Source organism: Balaenoptera musculus, chromosome X, assembly GCF_009873245.2.
Source record: "Balaenoptera musculus isolate JJ_BM4_2016_0621 chromosome X, mBalMus1.pri.v3, whole genome shotgun sequence".
Lineage (NCBI taxonomy): Eukaryota > Metazoa > Chordata > Mammalia > Artiodactyla > Balaenopteridae > Balaenoptera > Balaenoptera musculus.
The window spans coordinates 14616878-14634404 of record NC_045806.1 but is presented as its reverse complement, the minus strand read 5'-3'; the positions used below and the strand labels follow the sequence as shown (position 1 = coordinate 14634404).

Sequence of the window (17527 nt, the reverse complement as noted above, 5' to 3'; positions counted from 1 at the left end):
GAGTGGGGCTCCCTTAAGGCTGGGACCCTGTGGCATTTTAAATTCACAAGACTGTCCGTATTGAGCTTCCAGCTTTTGTTAATTAAAGCTTAGATTTTCCTATCCTGTACAGGTTCCAGTAGTGATTTCTGCTTCTGATGGTAAAACATGATTCTTTGTGTCTGTCTGTCTGTCTGTCCAAATTTGGGGGCAGTAGTTTGCCCTATGACCTCAGTTCTCTGAAGAACCTAAGAAGAGTTGTTGAATTTCACTTTCTTCAGCTTTTTTCTTATTGTGGAGCTGCGAGTGATGATTTACAAGCTCCTTATATGCTGGACAAGAAACCAGAAGCTTACTATCCCTTCCAGTTGTGACCACCAAAAATGTCTCCAGACATTGCCAAGTGTCCTCTGGAGAAGAGTCAAAAATCACCCTCAGTTGTGAATGATTGCTATTATATCATGTAGAATACTAAATATGATGTTTAATAATATGTAATTATATATTTAATAAAAATAGAATTAGGTGAATGAGACTTCTTGGCGATTTGATGGAATCGAACACTGTGGTTTCTGTTGGTACGTGGCTGGGGCAGATTGGCTAAATGCGCGTCAAACCCATTTCCTCTTCCTGGGCACTCAGTTGACTGTATTCTCTGCCCCATTGCATCTAGGTGGAGCCATGTGACTAATTGAATAGGGGTGGAAGTGGTGCATCTCATTTCTAGGCCCCTAAACCATCCCATGTGCTCTTCTGTATTCTCTCACTTTATTCGTCAGTCAGCCAAATTCAGAGGATTCAAAGCATATAGGGGATGACAGGCTTACAAGGTAGAAGGAACCTGGACCCCTGAATCAATGCTTGAAGAAAAGCCACCTGGGAGAGCCTTTCAACTCGAACACCTACAATGAATTTTGTGTGAATGAGAAATAATCTCTATTAGAATTTGGAATTAATTCGTTGCTGTAGCATAGCGTAGTTTAACCTGAATAATTCAGGGGCTCAAAACATTTGCTATTAAAGAATAGGATGACTCTAGAAGTTTGGAAGACTTGAGGAAATGTAGGGACAGACCTTAGTGTTTATGCCTATCAGTTAACAAAATGCATTTATTCCCATTACTTTAAAATGATGTATTATAAATAATTCTAATTTCAGAAAACCGTATCAGCAAAATGATAAAGTCCTTCAACAGTCCTCAGTACTGCAGAGTCTACCTGAGGCTCTAGTGTCTCAACTAGACACCTAGGAGTCAGGGTAACTGTAAGGTGGGGCCCACACTACTTCCCCACAGTCTGATTCTGATAATGCTGACCAGTACATTCTTTTCCAAGGCAGGAGTCAGAAGAAGTTTTCCATTTTGGTTGCTTTTCATAGAATTTTGAAGAATGAGAGTAAGGGACTCATTCAGCCATATGCGGATAATAAACCAAGTCAACCGAATGGCAGATACTAGAGGGAAGCCAAACATCCAGATGTTAATCCTTCCCATTAATTAGAATAAAAGTCCTGTGGAATGTGAAGGGTTGGAGGTTACTGGGTTAAATTGATCTATGGTTTTTCTTAGACTACTTAAGAGAATTTGAAATTGCTGTCTTTAAAAATGCAAACTGCGCTGCACTATTTACATATTTTATGTGGGAAGTGGCAGGTTTTAATTTTAGCTGCATACCACCTTCTCAATTGTTCCCTGAACAGAGTAGAAACTTAGAGAAAATTAGATGGACGGAAAAAAATGATAGTAAAATGAGAAACTGATATGAGTTTAAAGTTCAAAGTGCATTCCAAAGTGCTGGCACATTCTGTAATCCATGCACATTTGATCAGGAAAACTACATGGTCTCTTATAGTGTTTTTGACTGTCTGAAGAGACTCAAAGCAAGGAAAATTCATTGTAGAAGAAAAAATAGACTCATGATATGCACGAAGAGATGGCTCTAGGGTTTTAAGAATTTCTTCCAATCTGATAGTAAACTCTTTAAGAAAAAAAAGGGGTTGGTTTTATGCTTTAGCCTTCCTTGGTTTTGTGCTTTGGAATAGAACCTACCTTCTACTTAAATTGTGTGAAGGAATGTTAAATGACAAATGACAGATAAGTTTAAATCTTGAGCCACATGCAAAAAAGAAAAAGGCTGAAAGGAAGGATATTCTTTTTCCTTTTTCTTGGTCAAGTTCTTCTGGTGCAGCTTCATGAATTGAGGTGCCTGACTTCGAGGTGAGGACATAACTCTTGGAAAAGTGACCTTATCACTTTAGAGAACGCTTTCTTCAGGCAACATTTATAGACATCTGCCTTCTGCTTGCATTAGGCTCTTTGCCCTCTCTCACCGGATATTATATTAGTCAAGATAGATAGGCTGTACTGCAGTAACAAAACTGCCTTTCTGAGCAGTGTGAAAACTGCCCTTCTCTTTCTATCAAGAGACTTTCCTCTCAACCAATCCTGCTTTCGCCTTCAAAATGGTGTTGTTTTTGCTGCGGGCTTCAGGTTCTTATTTTGGACAGTAGTATCTGAACATCTTCTCTTTGCATTCCCCCTTCAGTAGTCCTCAAGGCAACATGGATGTCCCTGACTATCCAGATGAGAGTCACTATAAGGAAGTGCAGAGAAGAAAAACCCCAAAGTGAATTTTCATTCTCAGCGATTATTCCTGTAACACACTGCTTCAGTTCTTGTTATTCACGCGTAATTTTGTGACAAGCTTTTGAGTGCAGGGCACTCGGGCTCAGCTCTGTGTCCCCTTGGGCTTGTGAGCAGTATGTGAGGAGATGTGTGCAGGCCTGGAGATTTTTTAAGTCTCTCACTAGGCATTCACTTTCTAATCAAGGGCTCTTTCACAAGAAGCTCAAATATACTCTTAGGGACAGCAATAAGGCATTAAAGTTTGCCGAAAGATATGTCCAACCAGCATGTTAATGGCGGCGCCATTTTATTTATACCTATTGGAATGTGTTTTTTTTTTAAATTGAGGTATAGTTGATGTACGATATAAGTTACAGGTGTACAACAGTGATTCACAATTTTTAAAGGTTATACTCCATTTATAGATATTATAAAATATTGGCTGTATTCTCTGCATTGTACAGTATATCCTTGTAGCTTATTTATTTTATGCATAATAGTTCGTACCTCTTAATCCCTACCTCTTTCTTGCCCCTCCCACCTTCCCTCTCCTCACTGGTAACCACTAGTTTGTTCTCTGTATCTGTGAGTCTGTTTCCTTTTTGTTAAACTCACTAGTTTTATTTTTTAGATTCCACATGTAAGTGGTATCATACAGTATTTGTCTTTCTCTGTCTGACTTATTTCACTTAGCATAATACCCTCCAAGTCCATCCACGTTGTTGCAAATGCAAAATTTTATTCTTTTTTATGGCTGAGTAGTATTCCATCATGTATAAATATATACACCACATCTTTATCCATTCATCTGCTGATGGACACTTAGGCTGCTTCTGTATCTTGGCAGTTGTAAATAATGCTGCTATGAACATTGGAGTGCATGTATCTTTTCAAATTAGTGTTTTTGTTTCTTGAGGATATATACCCAGGAGAGGAACTGCTGGGTCATATGGCAGTTCTATTTTTAGTTTTTTGAGAAATGTCCGTACTGTTTTCCACAGTGGCTGCACCAATTTACATTCCCGCCAACAGTGAACGAGGGTTCCCTTTTCTCCACATCCTTGCCAACATTTGTTATTTGTGTTCTTTCTGATTATAGCCATTCTGACAGGTGTGAAGTGATATCTCATTGTGGTTTTAATTTGCGTTTCTCTGATGATTAATGATGATGAGCATCTTTTCATGTGCCTGTTGGCCATCTGTATGTCTCCTTTGGAAAAATGTTTATTCAGGTCTTCTGCCCATTTTTTAATTGGGTTGTTTGTTTTTTTGATGTTGACTTGTGTGAGCTGTTTATATATTTTGGATATTAGCCCCTTATCGGTCATATCATTACCAAATACCTTCTCCCATTCAGTAGGTTGTCTCCTTGTTTTGTTGATGGTTTCCTTTGCTGTGCAAAAGCTTATAAGTCTAGTTAGGTCCCATTTGTTTATTTTTGCTTTTATTTCCTTTGCTTTAGGAGACAGATCAAAAAAATTTTGCAATGATTTATGCATATTAATGGTTACACCATTTTGTTTGTAACTACTGGAATGTGTTGGTTTTTTAAATAATGTAAACATTTTATATATAGGTAAGAAACTCATATTAAATGTTTATACAGATCAGCTTGAAAATCACTGCTTTATTAATTAGCTGATAAGGCTCTGTGTAAAATCCTGATGATGTGAACACATGATAGGGAAGCTTTGATGGAACAGGGAAGGACTAGCAAAGGGGTCAGAAAGTTCTTGGTTCTGAAATGTTGCATTTGTCTTTGGGGGAAAGCAAGACAATGGAAGATGAATCCTGTCAGACCAAGAAGACCCATTTAACAAACTACTGACATTTTCTTCCCAGAAAGTACAGAACTACTTCAGTAATCACAGTAATATGTTAACTAGCAGTTGTTCTTGGATAAACTTTAATTTTGGTACAGTTGTTGCCTTGGCTATGGGTGATGCAGGAAGGTACCCAGACTCTTCAAGGCTGTGTCCCAGAGTCTGATACAAGGAGAAGAGGAACAGAGGGAGGAAGTGGGGAGAGAACAAAGGGGAGTGGGAGGAGACAGTATGGCAGAGACCTTGGGGCATTCTGGTGAGCGCAGCTTCAGAGGGCTTGGGCCCAGATGTGGACATAGGGCCTTACTCCCAGGGTCCTAGTCACTGAGGTCAGGGAAGGCCCAAGCTGCAACCACAAGCTTTTGTGCCTCTGGGCCAGGGATACTTCCTGAAGAGAAGCCAGAATGCTGGAGTGTGGTTTCAAAGGCCAGGAAGCTGGAAGCCAGAGACCACCCCCAAAGGAGAAGCCTCGTTGCCTCAAGGGGAGAAAGGAAGAAAATGAGTACCTATCTGCTATGGTCTGAATGTTTGTGTCCCCATACCCCCCAAATCCATATAATGAAACCCTAACCCCCAATGTGATGGTATTAGAAGGCGGGGCCTTTGGGAAGTGCTTAGTGCCTTTGGGAAGTGGGTAGAGAAAAAGATGAGTGAGTGGTAGAGTTAGACCAAACAGAGCTCCGTCCTTGTCTGGGGTTTTGAGGTCCACGCTGTGTGGGCAGTGAGAGGTGGTCAGGAGGTGGGAGACATGGAAGTGACCTAATAGATGCTGCTAGAAGAGGGGCTGGGACAAGGTGGCCAGGTCCTGGGGGTGGGGTGGGGGTGGTCTAGGGATGGGAAAGAGTGGTTGAAGATCTGTGGGGTGGAGACTGCTGGCATTTACCTCCCTGATTTCAGAAACTCCTCAGGGCATAGGCTGTACTTTGGGAACATTCTTTTCTTTTTTTCCCCCTTCAAGGCTCTTGCTGAGTGTTTAACCACTTCTTACCTAAGAACAGTTCTGGGAGTGGAAAGGGTTCCCTCACAGTATGATTTGCCCCACACTGAAGAGCGGTTGCTGGGGCCTTACTGTGTGGGAGTTGGGGCTGAGGGCTGCCCAGCCAAGAAGCAGAAACTAGACCGGGCTTGCATTCTTCCTAATTTCTCCAGACATGCTCTTGTTCACTGTTCACTATTCTCACCTGCTTATTCTTCAGTGTAAATGCTAGAATCAATTTGGCAAGTTAAAAAAATTCCAGTGAGATTTTTAAATAATTAATTAATTAATTAATTTTTGGCTGCGTTGGGTCTTCGTTGCTGCGCGCAGGCTTTCTCTAGTTGTGGCGAGTGGGGGCTACTCTTCGTTGCGGTGCGTGGGCTTCTCATTGCGGTGGCTTCTCGTGTTGCGGAGCACGGGCTCTACGTGCGCGGGCTTCAGTAGTTGTGGCTCGCGGGCTCTAGAGCGCAGGCTCAGTAGTTGTGGCTCACGGGCTTAGTTGCTCCGCGGCATGTGGGATCTTCCCAGACCAGGGCTCGAACCTGTATCCCCTGCATCGGCAGGCGGATTCTTAACCACTGTGCCACAAGGGAAGTCCCTCCAGTGAGATTTTGATTGTAATTGTGTCAAAGCAATGTATTACTGCTTTTCATTAAAATTGAATTTGAGCCTAAATAATAAAGTGCTTTTTTATTCGGAAAGGACTTTTTTTTGCTCATTCATTTATTTCATTACCCAGCAATACATATTGAGCACTTAGGAAAGTCCTAGAAAAGTGGCCCCATTATCTAGTGACACTGAGAGCCACTTGAGGCAAAGGAAAGAAGAAGGACAGTCCTTCTACTTGCACTGCCCACCTTCCTCACCTTGCCCCAATCCCAGCCCTGGTGGAGCCTGTTATTTAAAATTTTGATATTATTTTCATCATGAATTTTTGCATTAATTTTAATTTAGAAATGTTGTATTAAAATGTTTATCTTGATTACTGAGTTTTTTTGACATCCCTTTAAATTTTAAACCCAAAGTGAGTGCCTTGCCTGTCTCCCCCATGTCCCCAGTCCATGGAGTACTTAACAGCAGGTGAGAGTAGAGAGGGAACAGGGTTTTAGAGTGCTCAGGGAGCCAGGATGACTGAGGACCAGGAGTGAGAAACTTCTGTGCTTAACTCCTAAACAGAATCATGCAGCGCTTCTTAACTGCAGTGTAGAGATACCCATTCTCTGAAGGGCTGCCCTGACCACAAGTATGGCAGGTGGCTTGCAGCTGAAGAGGAGGAGGACACAGCTCAAGCATTGCCATCCCAAAAGGAGTACTGCACTGTCCAGTATGGGAGCCACCAGCCAATTTGGCTCTTAAGCACTCGAAACATGGTTAGTCCGAATTGTGATGCGCCATAATTATTAAGTTTGCACTGGATTTTGAGGACTCAGTATTAAAAAAAAAGATCATATATCTTATTAAAGTTTTGTTTTATATTGATTACCTGTTGAAATGATAATATTTTTGGATACATTAGTTTGAATAAAATGTATTATTAAAATGAATCTCACTGGATTTTTTATTCTTTTTTTAATGTGGGAACTAGCAAACTTTAAATTTCATGTGTGGCATGTGTTTGTGGCTCATAGTATTTCTGTTGGGCAGCACTGGTCTGGGTGGTAGCAGGGATGTGTCCTTGAACTCATACAGGGGCCCTGATCACAGAGACCTTCGGAATTTCATCACACATTGAGGCACTTCCTCTAACCTCTTCTGTGTGACTGGGTGCTCAGCATGTAACCTGTATTAAGAGGCCACCAGCTAGGCAAATGTAAGTTGGAGCTCACAGGTAGTCAGAGATAGGACCTGCTATTATGGCAGTAGGGGAGGGCGCTGGAGAGTGACGGATAAGGAAGTGTAGTGGAAATCCTTGTTGACCTAGCACCTTTGAACACCTTTCTTATATTTGGAAACTGCCCCACAATGGATGAGATTCTTACTCTCCCAACCTCCTTTGCAGGTAGGGATTAGGGCTCAGCCAATCAAACACACACAGGCCATATTTGAGGTGATGTGGAAGCAGCCAGCGTTACTGCATGAATCCATGAGGTTGAGGTTGGCAGCACCAGCTTCCAGGAGCAGTGAGGCAGAGATTCAGCATTAGTGGGTGGGTGATACCAGCTGTTATGATGCTGCCCAGGAGGTGGCAGGAGTGTCTCTACCAGACCAGTCCTTGGTGAAATTTGTGGCATTGTTCTTTACTGCATAACCTTTAAACTGGTTTTCTGGTCTTTCAGAGATTCTCTGTATCCTTCAAATTTTTCCTAGCTAGAATGCTATTGTCTGCAATAAAATCCTGACTGATATACAGTGGTTTCTACACCTGCTGTATAGTAGTACCCAAATACCCAAATGGTGCTTCAAGCAGTCAACTACTCTTGAAGACCTTCTTTTTGTTTAGCACTGTGATAACAGCTGGAGGGACTCAGAAAAATAATGAGCCTTCATTGCCTTGTTCCAGTAACTCACACAGGTGATGTATGGTGATTGGCATCCTGGTGCCAAGGTCTTCCCCAGGGCAGAGGAGAACAGGTTCTGATTCCTCTTCAGCTTAGAGCTACATTTAACTCTTCAATTTTAATTCTCTAAAAATAATTGGCTGCCTTCCCTCTTTCCTGGCATCTGTTCTCAAATCAACCTTGAGACCAAGGCTGCTCTGGACACACACAGAGTCACAAAATCTCACTTACATCGCTGCCTCTAAGTGAGTTTACTACTCTACTTCCTGCCTGCAGGAAGTAAAATGATGGGGTGTGTGTTCCTTGTAAAAAGGAGGACATATTTTCAAATCATACACTTATAATTTTGCAAACGTCAACTCTAGTGTTTGGGTTCCCCCAAAGCTAGACTCTGAGATGAGGATTTAGATGCAAGTTGTTGATTTGGAAGGTGATCCCAGGAAGCACAGGGAGGGAGCAAGGAAAAGAGGGTGTGTTGATGAGAGGGTTATTGCTGTGGGCAACTGGGCTCAGTCCTGCTAAGGATCCTCTGAAAGATTGCGCAGAACATAACTCAGAACCATCCCACCAGGGAGCAAGGAAATTGGGGTATTATCTGTCAACTCCCAGCCCTCATTATTTGAGAGTTATTCCTGGGGGTGTTACCTCCCCAGCGCTTCTATTCTAGTTTGCCCTGCATGGACAGAGACTGCTCCTATGGCCAGAGAAAAGTCCTCAGGCAGAGAGACCCAGGTGCTTGAGGCTGCAATCTGCCAGTGTGTGTGGGGACTGTCCACCAAAGCTGTGGATGACCTTCAGGTGGGCCAAGGGCATATTGGCTATATTGGTTGGCTACATCTAGTTAATAAAACTTTCATCATGAATTCATTCTTGCATTAAACATATATTTATAGAGCACCCCGTATGTTCCCAGCATGCATTTTGTCATGGCGATATAATAGTGACCAAAACAGATACAAAGCCCTCCCTTAATAGCTTATTCTAGTGACTATTCTCAGGAGTATTAAATTCTACCAACCACAGATGCCTAACAGATTTTCAGTAACATATGCATTCATTTAATACTAATATTTGATATTGTACTAATTGGATAAAATATGACACTTTTTGTTATCTTTCTTTGTTAAGAAAACATAATTTCAAAGAATGTTGGAGCTTGAAGTGTTCCTAAAGATAACTGAGGCATGATGTATATGGAATTTTAAAAAGCGATACTGATGAACCTAGTGGCAGGGCAGGAATAAAGACGCAGATGTAGAGAACGGACTTGAGGGCACAGGGGGGAAGGGGAAGCTGGGATGAAGTGAGAGAGTGGCATGGACATATATACACTACCAAATGTAAAATGGATGGCTAGTGGGAAGCAGCTGCGTAGCACAGGAAGATCAGCTTGGTGCTTTGTGACCACCTAGAGGGGTGGGATAGGGAGGGTGGGAGGGAGGCTCAAGAGGGAGGGGATATGGGGATATATGTATACATATAGCTGATTCACTTTGTTGTACAGCAGAAACTAACACACCATTGTAAAGCATTTATACTCCAATAAAGATGTGAAAAAAAAAAAGATAACTGAGGCATGCAAAGGTGAACTAAACTTTCCTAAATACACATAGCGGAACCAGGACCAAAACTTCAGGTTTCTTCACATATTTCCGAAATAGCACCACATTGCCTGAGACTGGTGATTTTTTACAGCAAAAACCAAAAAGCGGTTTGAGTGCACCCTTATACATTGTGGTAGGAGTGGAAATTGATGCAAAGTTTTTGTAAAACAATTGGCAATAAGCATAAGAGCTTTAGAGGTAAACATTCCCATTGACATAGTAATTCAGCTTTTAGGGATTTATCCTAAGAAAATAATCAGAAAATTGCAAAAGATTTATATACAAGAAATATTAATTTAGTTGAAAAGTATGTTTTTAAAAATATTTAGTATTATGGGAAAATACAGTACAATACTTAGTGATGAAATGAGAATATACAACTTCATATACTGGATGTCTCATTTTTTTCAGAAAGATCCACACAGAGAAGAAGATAACAGCAAAGCAGCTGTTATATCTTCATGGTGGGACCATGGAATATTTGTTTTTTCTTGTATTTTCTGCAGTGGACATGTGTTACTTTTATAATCAGGGGGTAAAAATCGAAACATTCTTTTGCCTAATTTTTCACCTCTAAGCATTTTGCTGAGTGCTGGGGAAGTGTTAAGCAGATATTTTTGTGTTCTTCCACCTTGAAAAAAAATCATAGTTTAAAACTAGGCTCCCAGTGTTCAGAAGCCTTCCAGCCAGTATGGCTGTGGAGAGGGTACATCTTGAAATGCCTTCCCTCGTGGCCCTGCATCCCCCTCTGCAGCTTCATCTCCCTTCACTGGAGTGCTTCCCTTCTCCCCATGGGTGTCCCATGGACATGGGTCCCTTGTCTGCATCCTGCTGGTGTATTCCTGCTTTGTGGCTTCTATTCCTTTGTTTCCTTCTTCGCCATCAGCTCCGCCTTCATTGTGTTTCTTTCAGTTCCTCTTAGAGAAGCAGAATCCCATGCTGCTGTTTTTCAGCCTTTCTCCCCTCTTAGTTTCAGCTGCAAAGTGTGATGGGGACTTCATCTCATCTTACCTGCTGTGTCTTGCCTTTGGGATTAGACACTTACTATGAAGATGAAAGAAAACCAGCTGCCTATTAAATATATCACCTTTGGACTTTCCAGAGCCTCCAGCTTTGCCAAACACCACGGGAGCCTTTGGCCCCCTATGGCAACACTTCCCGAAATGCATGCTCTCTTCCAAAGCAGCTGAAGAACACAGACCCCCTTCTTTCTCCCAAACAAGGCTGTTGTTTTTATCTCCCAGGTTGCTACCATGTGGGAATGTCGTTGTGTGAGAAAACATCAACACCCAAAATGCAGATCTCACTTGCTTCCCATCAACTATGAAGGGGCCATTAATCATTCTCCACCCTCCCATCTTTCCCCGTCTTTATTACAGAGAAGCTGTTCTTGTAATTTCTGACGAGTATCTGTGGGTGGTGACTAACCTTTGGCATTGTCCATGTGGTCTGACAGGAATGGTCTCGTGTCTCCTAGCATCAGCCTGGAGAGTTCAAGGGCATCTGAGGAGGCCGCATGGCAAGGTGCAGCCAAGCAGAAGGAAATGAAGATGTTAGGATGGGAGCAGCCTGAGGCTGGCTCCCTTAGGCCTGGTGGTGATGCATTCTTGCTTCTTTGTTAACTAAAGCTCTGAAGGCGTTTGCTTTTTTTATTCCTGGCTCAGCTGAGTAAAAAATGCTGTCTGGGCAACATTTATTAGAAAACCTCTGCTCACAGGGGTGTAATAAATATCATTCTTTTTGGAAAACCTGTGGTACTTATATGGGTGCTACTGTAGTTCAAGCCCAAGAGAGATACCATGCTGTAGCTATTGGCGTTCAGTGCTAGAAACAGAAACCCCTTTAGGTATTTAAATAGAAAGGTTTTGAGTTCAGAGAATTAGGGACTTACCATATTGTTGGAAGGGCTGGACAAACAGGAATGATTGCCAGGGTATCACAGAACTGACTAACCCAAAGAAATCCTACCTCTGTCACAACTAGGAAGGTGGAGGGTCAGAGGCTGCTGCTGGAATACACTATCCAGGGTCCAGGAAGCCACCACTGATGCACTTCTTGACACCCCAGAGGTGCAAATGAAACATTGGAAATCTGCTTCAGAAACTCCACATCTCTGCTTAAAGGCAGAAAAGCAGGAAGATGATCTCTGCCTCATGTATTCTTTCCTATTGGTGACACCTGTCTATGTACAGAAGCCTAGCTGCAAGGGAGTCTGAGAAATATACTATTTAGCTTTCTGGATTTCTTAGTTTAGTAAGACACAATGGAAGGAGGTGGGAATGGAGGCCAAGTGCCAACAGACCATAACTTATAAACACACATACGTTATAAAACGGCACTGGCCTTAGAGCATGGAGGGGGCCCAGTTGGGGATGGCTGGGGCCCAGCTGGGGATGACTGAGTCCCAGTAGGGTCTGAGACCAAAAAAAGTGGGGTAAACAGAATATATGGTAGAGTTTCTTCAGGGAAGAGAGAAGGCAGAATCCATCACAGAATTGTCCCTGGTCTGATTTTTAGCAACACAAAGGAAATAAGGAGACTGTATCCTGGCTAGGGAAGTGGCTTGACTTTTGGCTTATGGGAATTGCTGATACTCAGTGTTAAGTGCAGACAGCATCATTACCTGGGACTTCAATTAGATGGGAGATGGAGTGGATCATAAACAAAGGTATAGTTCTTGGAAAGAGCTGGTGATGGAGTCAGGTCTCTGGCAGCCAACTTCCCTGGCATGGAAAGAGCTGTGGAATGGGGTTTAGGGGAAGGCACAGCAAGAATCCTGGGGTCCTGACAAGACCCAGGGAGAATGAGGCCAGATGATTGGGTGGGCTCTTTGGGTCTGATACCGAAAATGGGCCTCTGTACACCAGCACTGAATTAAGTCTTGGAGACAGAGTTTGGGTGAAGTAGAAAAAAATAGCTTTATTGCTTTGCCGGGCAAAGGGGGCCACAGAGTGCTAATGTCCTCAAAGCTGTGTGTCCCAACCTGGGAGGGTCTGTGAGAAGTCTTATAGTCAAGGGGCAGGGTTGCTGATAAGGATCAGGGTGTGTGCAGGGCCTGCATTCATTCAGTCTAGAGATCGTCTGGCGTCAGGTGGTCTCATGATGGGCTTTTGTGGTTCTTGAGGTTATTGAACTGTGACCTTCTCTCTGAAATGAAGAATGCTTCTTCAAGCAGTTAACATCTTCCATTTAGTGGGGGTTTTAGTTCTGCAGAAGAGCTCAAAGATATTGTTACGTATATCCCTTGAGGAGGAACCAGGACCCTGCCCCAAGGCTGCACTGTTGTTTTTTGACTGCTTCTCCCTTGTCTCCACATCACCTCCCTTGCCTGATTAGCAACTGTTTGAATTGTCCTTTGGAACTCACAGAAAATCGTGGAGGCTGAATGAAGCCTACTTCCTACAAACAAGAAATGGGGGACACAGAAAGGCTTTTGTGCCCAGGAGCCCCACAGGGTCCAAGTAAGCAGATGGAAGATTGCGGGAAGTTGGCTTAATTAGCCCCAGTTCTACATCCCTCCCTGTATCCATGCCCTTTGCCTTGTAATTTTGCATCTTCTCTTACAAAAGGCAAAATGGGTTTCCCGACCCCTTGATTTTGGGCTTGGCCTTGAGACTTACTTTGGACAACAGAATAGGGGAAGAAGCAGCACAAGTTCGGTTTTGAACCAAAGCCTTAAGAGGCCTCACCTGTTTCTATTTTCCCTCTCTCATGCTTTTGCCATGTTCATGAGAAGAGCTTCCCCTGGGTTCTGATTATTCAGCCTAGGCCCAAGAATAACCCATGTGGGAGAGACTAGAGCCCAGCTCATTACAAGGAACCAATCCCAGTGGACCTATAGCTTGAAGGAGGGCCTTCTAGCTGAACTCAAGCTAGTTCTTCTGGGCCCCAGGCAAACTAATGGTGTGTGAGAAATAAATGCTTATTTTGAACACTGAAATATTTGTGATTGTGTAATAGTTATGCAGCAATAGCTGGCTGATATAGAGACTGTCACTGAATACCAACGGGTTTATCATTTCCAGGTATTTCAATGAAGAGTATCAGGAGGACATCTACAAATCCCCGACTGGCATGTGCAAGCTCTGAGGAATGGTGGAAGAACCCAATGTATCTGGGTGACCTTTGGAGACAGCTGAGATAGAACTACAACAGGGCAGTGGCTGACACCCAAATCATAGCCTGTCTTCTCCAGGTAGGCTTCCCTGATTGGCCAAGCCCACAGAGATCTCTTCATCCTCTACTCTCCTCACTTATTGCCTGTTTTTCTCCTTCAGCTCTGATCATATGCCATCACATTTAGAGTGACCTAATTCCAAATCTGTCCAGATAAATGGATCTACCTCACTGTATTTTTATCTAACCACATGTCTATATTTTTTCTGTGTGGATATAATAAGGGACTGGTCAAGCATCTTGTTCAGATCCACATGCATTATGTTTAAAGCAGTGGTTTTTGAGATTCAGTCACTTCTGAACCATCTTCATGATGTTTGTCTATTTCCGTGTATAACCAGGGAACAGTGTCTAGGGGGTGAGAGATTGTAGGCAAGCTGAGGCTGTGACTGGCTGTGACTCATAAAGGACTAGAATGCTGAGAGAAGGGAAGAGTCTTAGAAGGAGTTCTGTAAGGGAGATGGGGAGGCTGGAGGAGGCAGAGGACTGGGCTAGAATTAAAGTGCAGTAGTAGTTAAAGAAGGGTACTGAGAAGGAAGCCATTCGAGGGCAGCATTAAGAACCAGGAAGGGGCACTGTAAGAGGTAGAGATGGGAAGGTGTAGGGGAGGGCTGCAGAGTCAGTGCTGAGGAGTCTCACAATAAGACAGGGCAAAGGGCAGATGGTGGAGGAGAAGCAGGAAGATGTAAATGTTGGGCAAGTGAAGTCTGTGGACCATCATCGTGCCAAGTAAAATAATCTTGTTTTCCATGTGAAGAGATGTCTCTGTATTGAATACCACACTGAGGAAACTTTGGTCTAAATCAGTGGGCTTCCAAATCTTTTTCTGCTTGCATGTCCTCTAAAAGAATTTTGAAAAACTACATATTCCCTCACACTTTTAAAGTTGATATCTAAAATCCTTTATAAGTTTAAATATTGTAATTCTAAAAGATGTAATATACAATAATATATTGTAACTATTGATATTTAAAAATAAAACTCACACTGTACTTGCTGGTATCAAAACATCATTATGGGTGGGGACCTTCAAGATGGCGGAGGAGTAAGACGTGGAGATCACCTTCCTCCCAACAAATACATCAAAAATACATCTACATGTGGAACAGCTCCTACAGAACACCTACTGAACGCTGGCAGAAGACCTCAGACTTCCCAAAAGGCAAGAAACTCCCCACGTACCTGGGTAGGGCAAAAGAAAAAAAGAAAAGACACAGACGAAAGAATAGGGACAGGACCTGCACCTCTGGGAGGGAGCTGTGAAGGAGGAAAAGTTTCCACACACTAGGAAGCCCCTTCACTGGCGGAGACGGGGGGGTGGGTGGGGGGGAAGCTTCGGAGCCACGGAGGAGAGCGCAGCCACAGGGGTGTGGAGGGCAAAACGGAGAGATGCCCGCACAGAGGATCGGTGCCGACCGGCACTCAGCGGCCCGAGAGGCTTGTCTGCTCACCCGCCGGGGCAGGTGGGGCCTGGGAGCTGAGGCTCGGGCTTCGGAGGTCGGATCCCAGGGAAAGGACTGGGGTTGGCTGCGTGAACACAGCCTGAAGGGGGCTAGTGCGCCACAGCTAGCCGGGAGGGAGTCCGGGAAAAGGTCTGGACCTGCCTAAGGGGCAAGAGACCATTGTTTTGGGCTGAGCGAGGAGGGAGGATTCCTTCCCTGTCTGCCCACAGAAGGCAGAGCACCGCCTGAACGAGCTCCAGAGACAGGTGCAAGACGCGGCTATCAGCGCGGACACCAGAGATGGGCATGAAATGCTAAGGCTGCTGCTGCCGCCACCAAGAAGCCTGTGAGCGAGCACAGGTCACTCTCCACACCTGCCCTCCCGGGAGCCTGTGCAGCCCGCCACGGCCAGGGTCCCATGATCCAGGGACAACTTCCCCAGGAGAACACACGGCACGCCCTAGGCTGCTGCAGCGTCATGCTGGCCTCTGCCGCCGCAGGCTCTCCGCACATTCCGTACTCCTCCCTCCCCCCGGCCTGAGTGAGCCAGAGCCCCCGAATCAGCCACTCCTTTAACCCCCTCCTGTCTGGGCGAAGAACAGACGCCAGAGGGTGACCTACATGCAGAGGCAGGGCCAAATCTAAAGCTGAACCCCAGGAGCTGTGCGAACAAAGAAGAGAAAGGGAAATTTCTCCGTGCAGCCTCAGGAGCAGCAGATTAAATCCCCACAATCAACTTGATGTACCCCACATCTGTGGAATACCTGAATAGACAACGAATCGTCCCAAAATTGAGATGGTGGACTTTGGGAGCCACTGTAGACTTGGGGTTTGCTCTCTGCATCTAATTTGTTTCTGGTTTTATGTTTATCTTAGTTTAGTATTTAGAGCTTATTATCATTGGTAGATTTGTTTATTGATTTGGTTACTCTTTTCCTTTTTTTAAAATATATATATAAATATATTTTTCCTCTTTTTCTCTTTTTGTGAGTGTGTATGTGTATGCTTCTTCGTGTGATTTTGTCTGTATAGGTTTGGTTTTACCATTTGTCCTAGGGTTCTGTCTGTCTGGTTTTTTTTAGTATAGTTTTTAGCACTTGTTATCATTGGAGAATTGTTTATTGGTTTGGTTGCTCTCTTCTTTTTTTTTCTTTTTAGTACATTTTAATTTTTCTATTTTAATAATTTTTTAATTTTTTATTTTAATAACTTTATTTTTTATTTCTTTTTTTTCCTCCCTTTTCTTCTGAGCCGTGTGGCTGACAGGGTCTTGGTGCTCTGGTTGGCTGTCAGGCCTGAGCCTCTGAGGTGGGAGAGCCGAATTCAGGACATAGGTCCACCAGAGGCCTCCCTGCCCCACGTAATATCAATTGGCAAGAGCTCTCCCAGAGATCTCTGTCTGAACGCTAATACCCAGCTCCACTCAATGACCAGCAAGCTCCAGTGCTGGACACCCCATGCCAAACAACTAGAAAGACAGGAACACAACCCCACCCATTAGCAGAGAGGCTGCCTAAAATCATAATAAGTTCACAGACACCCCAAAACACAACACCAGACGTGGACCTGCCCACCAGAAAGACAAGATCCAGCCTCATTCACCAGAACACAGGCACCAGTCTCCTCCACCAGGAAGCCTACACAACCCACTGAACCAACCTTAGCCACTGGGGGCAGACACCAAAAACAACAGGAACTACAAACCTGCAACCTGTGAAAAGGAGACCCCAAACACAGTATGTTAAGCAAAACGAGAAGACAGAGAAATACGCAGCAGATGAAGGAGCAAGGTAAAAACCCACCAGACCAAACAAATGAAGAGGAAGTAGGCAGTCTACCTGAAAAAGAATTCAGAGTAATGATAGGAAAGATGATCCAAAATCTTGGAAATAGAATGGAGAAAATACAAGAAACATTTAACAAGGACCTAGAAGAACTAAAGAGCAAACACACTGATGAACAACACAATAAATGAAATTAAAAATTCTCTAGAAGGAATCAATAGCAGAATAACTGAGGCAGAAGAACTGATAAGTGACCTGGAGGATAAAACAGTAGAAATAACTACTGCAGAGCAGAATAAAGAAAAAAGAATGAAAAGAATTGAAGGCAGTCTCAGAGACCTCTTGGACAACAGTAAATGCACCAACATTCGAATTATAGGGGTCCCAGAAGAAGAAGAGAAAAAGAAAGGGACTGAGAAAATATTTGAAGAGATTATAGTTGAAATTAGAGATTATAGTTAATATGGGAAAGGAAACAGTCAATCAAGTTCAGGAAGCACAGAGAGTCCCATACAGGATAAATCCAAGGAGAAACACGCCAAGGCACATATTAATCAAACTATCAAAAATTAAATACAAAGAAAAAATATTTAAAACAGCAAGGGAAAAGCAGCAAATAACA

General features: G+C 43.4%; 1 protein-coding gene across 3 annotated transcripts in view; it reads left to right on the top strand.

Moving 5' to 3' along the window:
• The window catches only part of RAI2 (retinoic acid induced 2), a 402071-nt gene that overhangs the window by 67044 nt on the left and 317500 nt on the right, over window positions 1-17527 (top strand). For all 3 annotated transcript variants that reach the window (XM_036841004.1, XM_036841002.1, XM_036841001.1), the window contains one exon: window positions 13529-13698. The gene's annotated coding sequence lies outside the window, so the exon portion shown is untranslated. The remainder of the gene's footprint in view (window positions 1-13528; window positions 13699-17527) is intronic.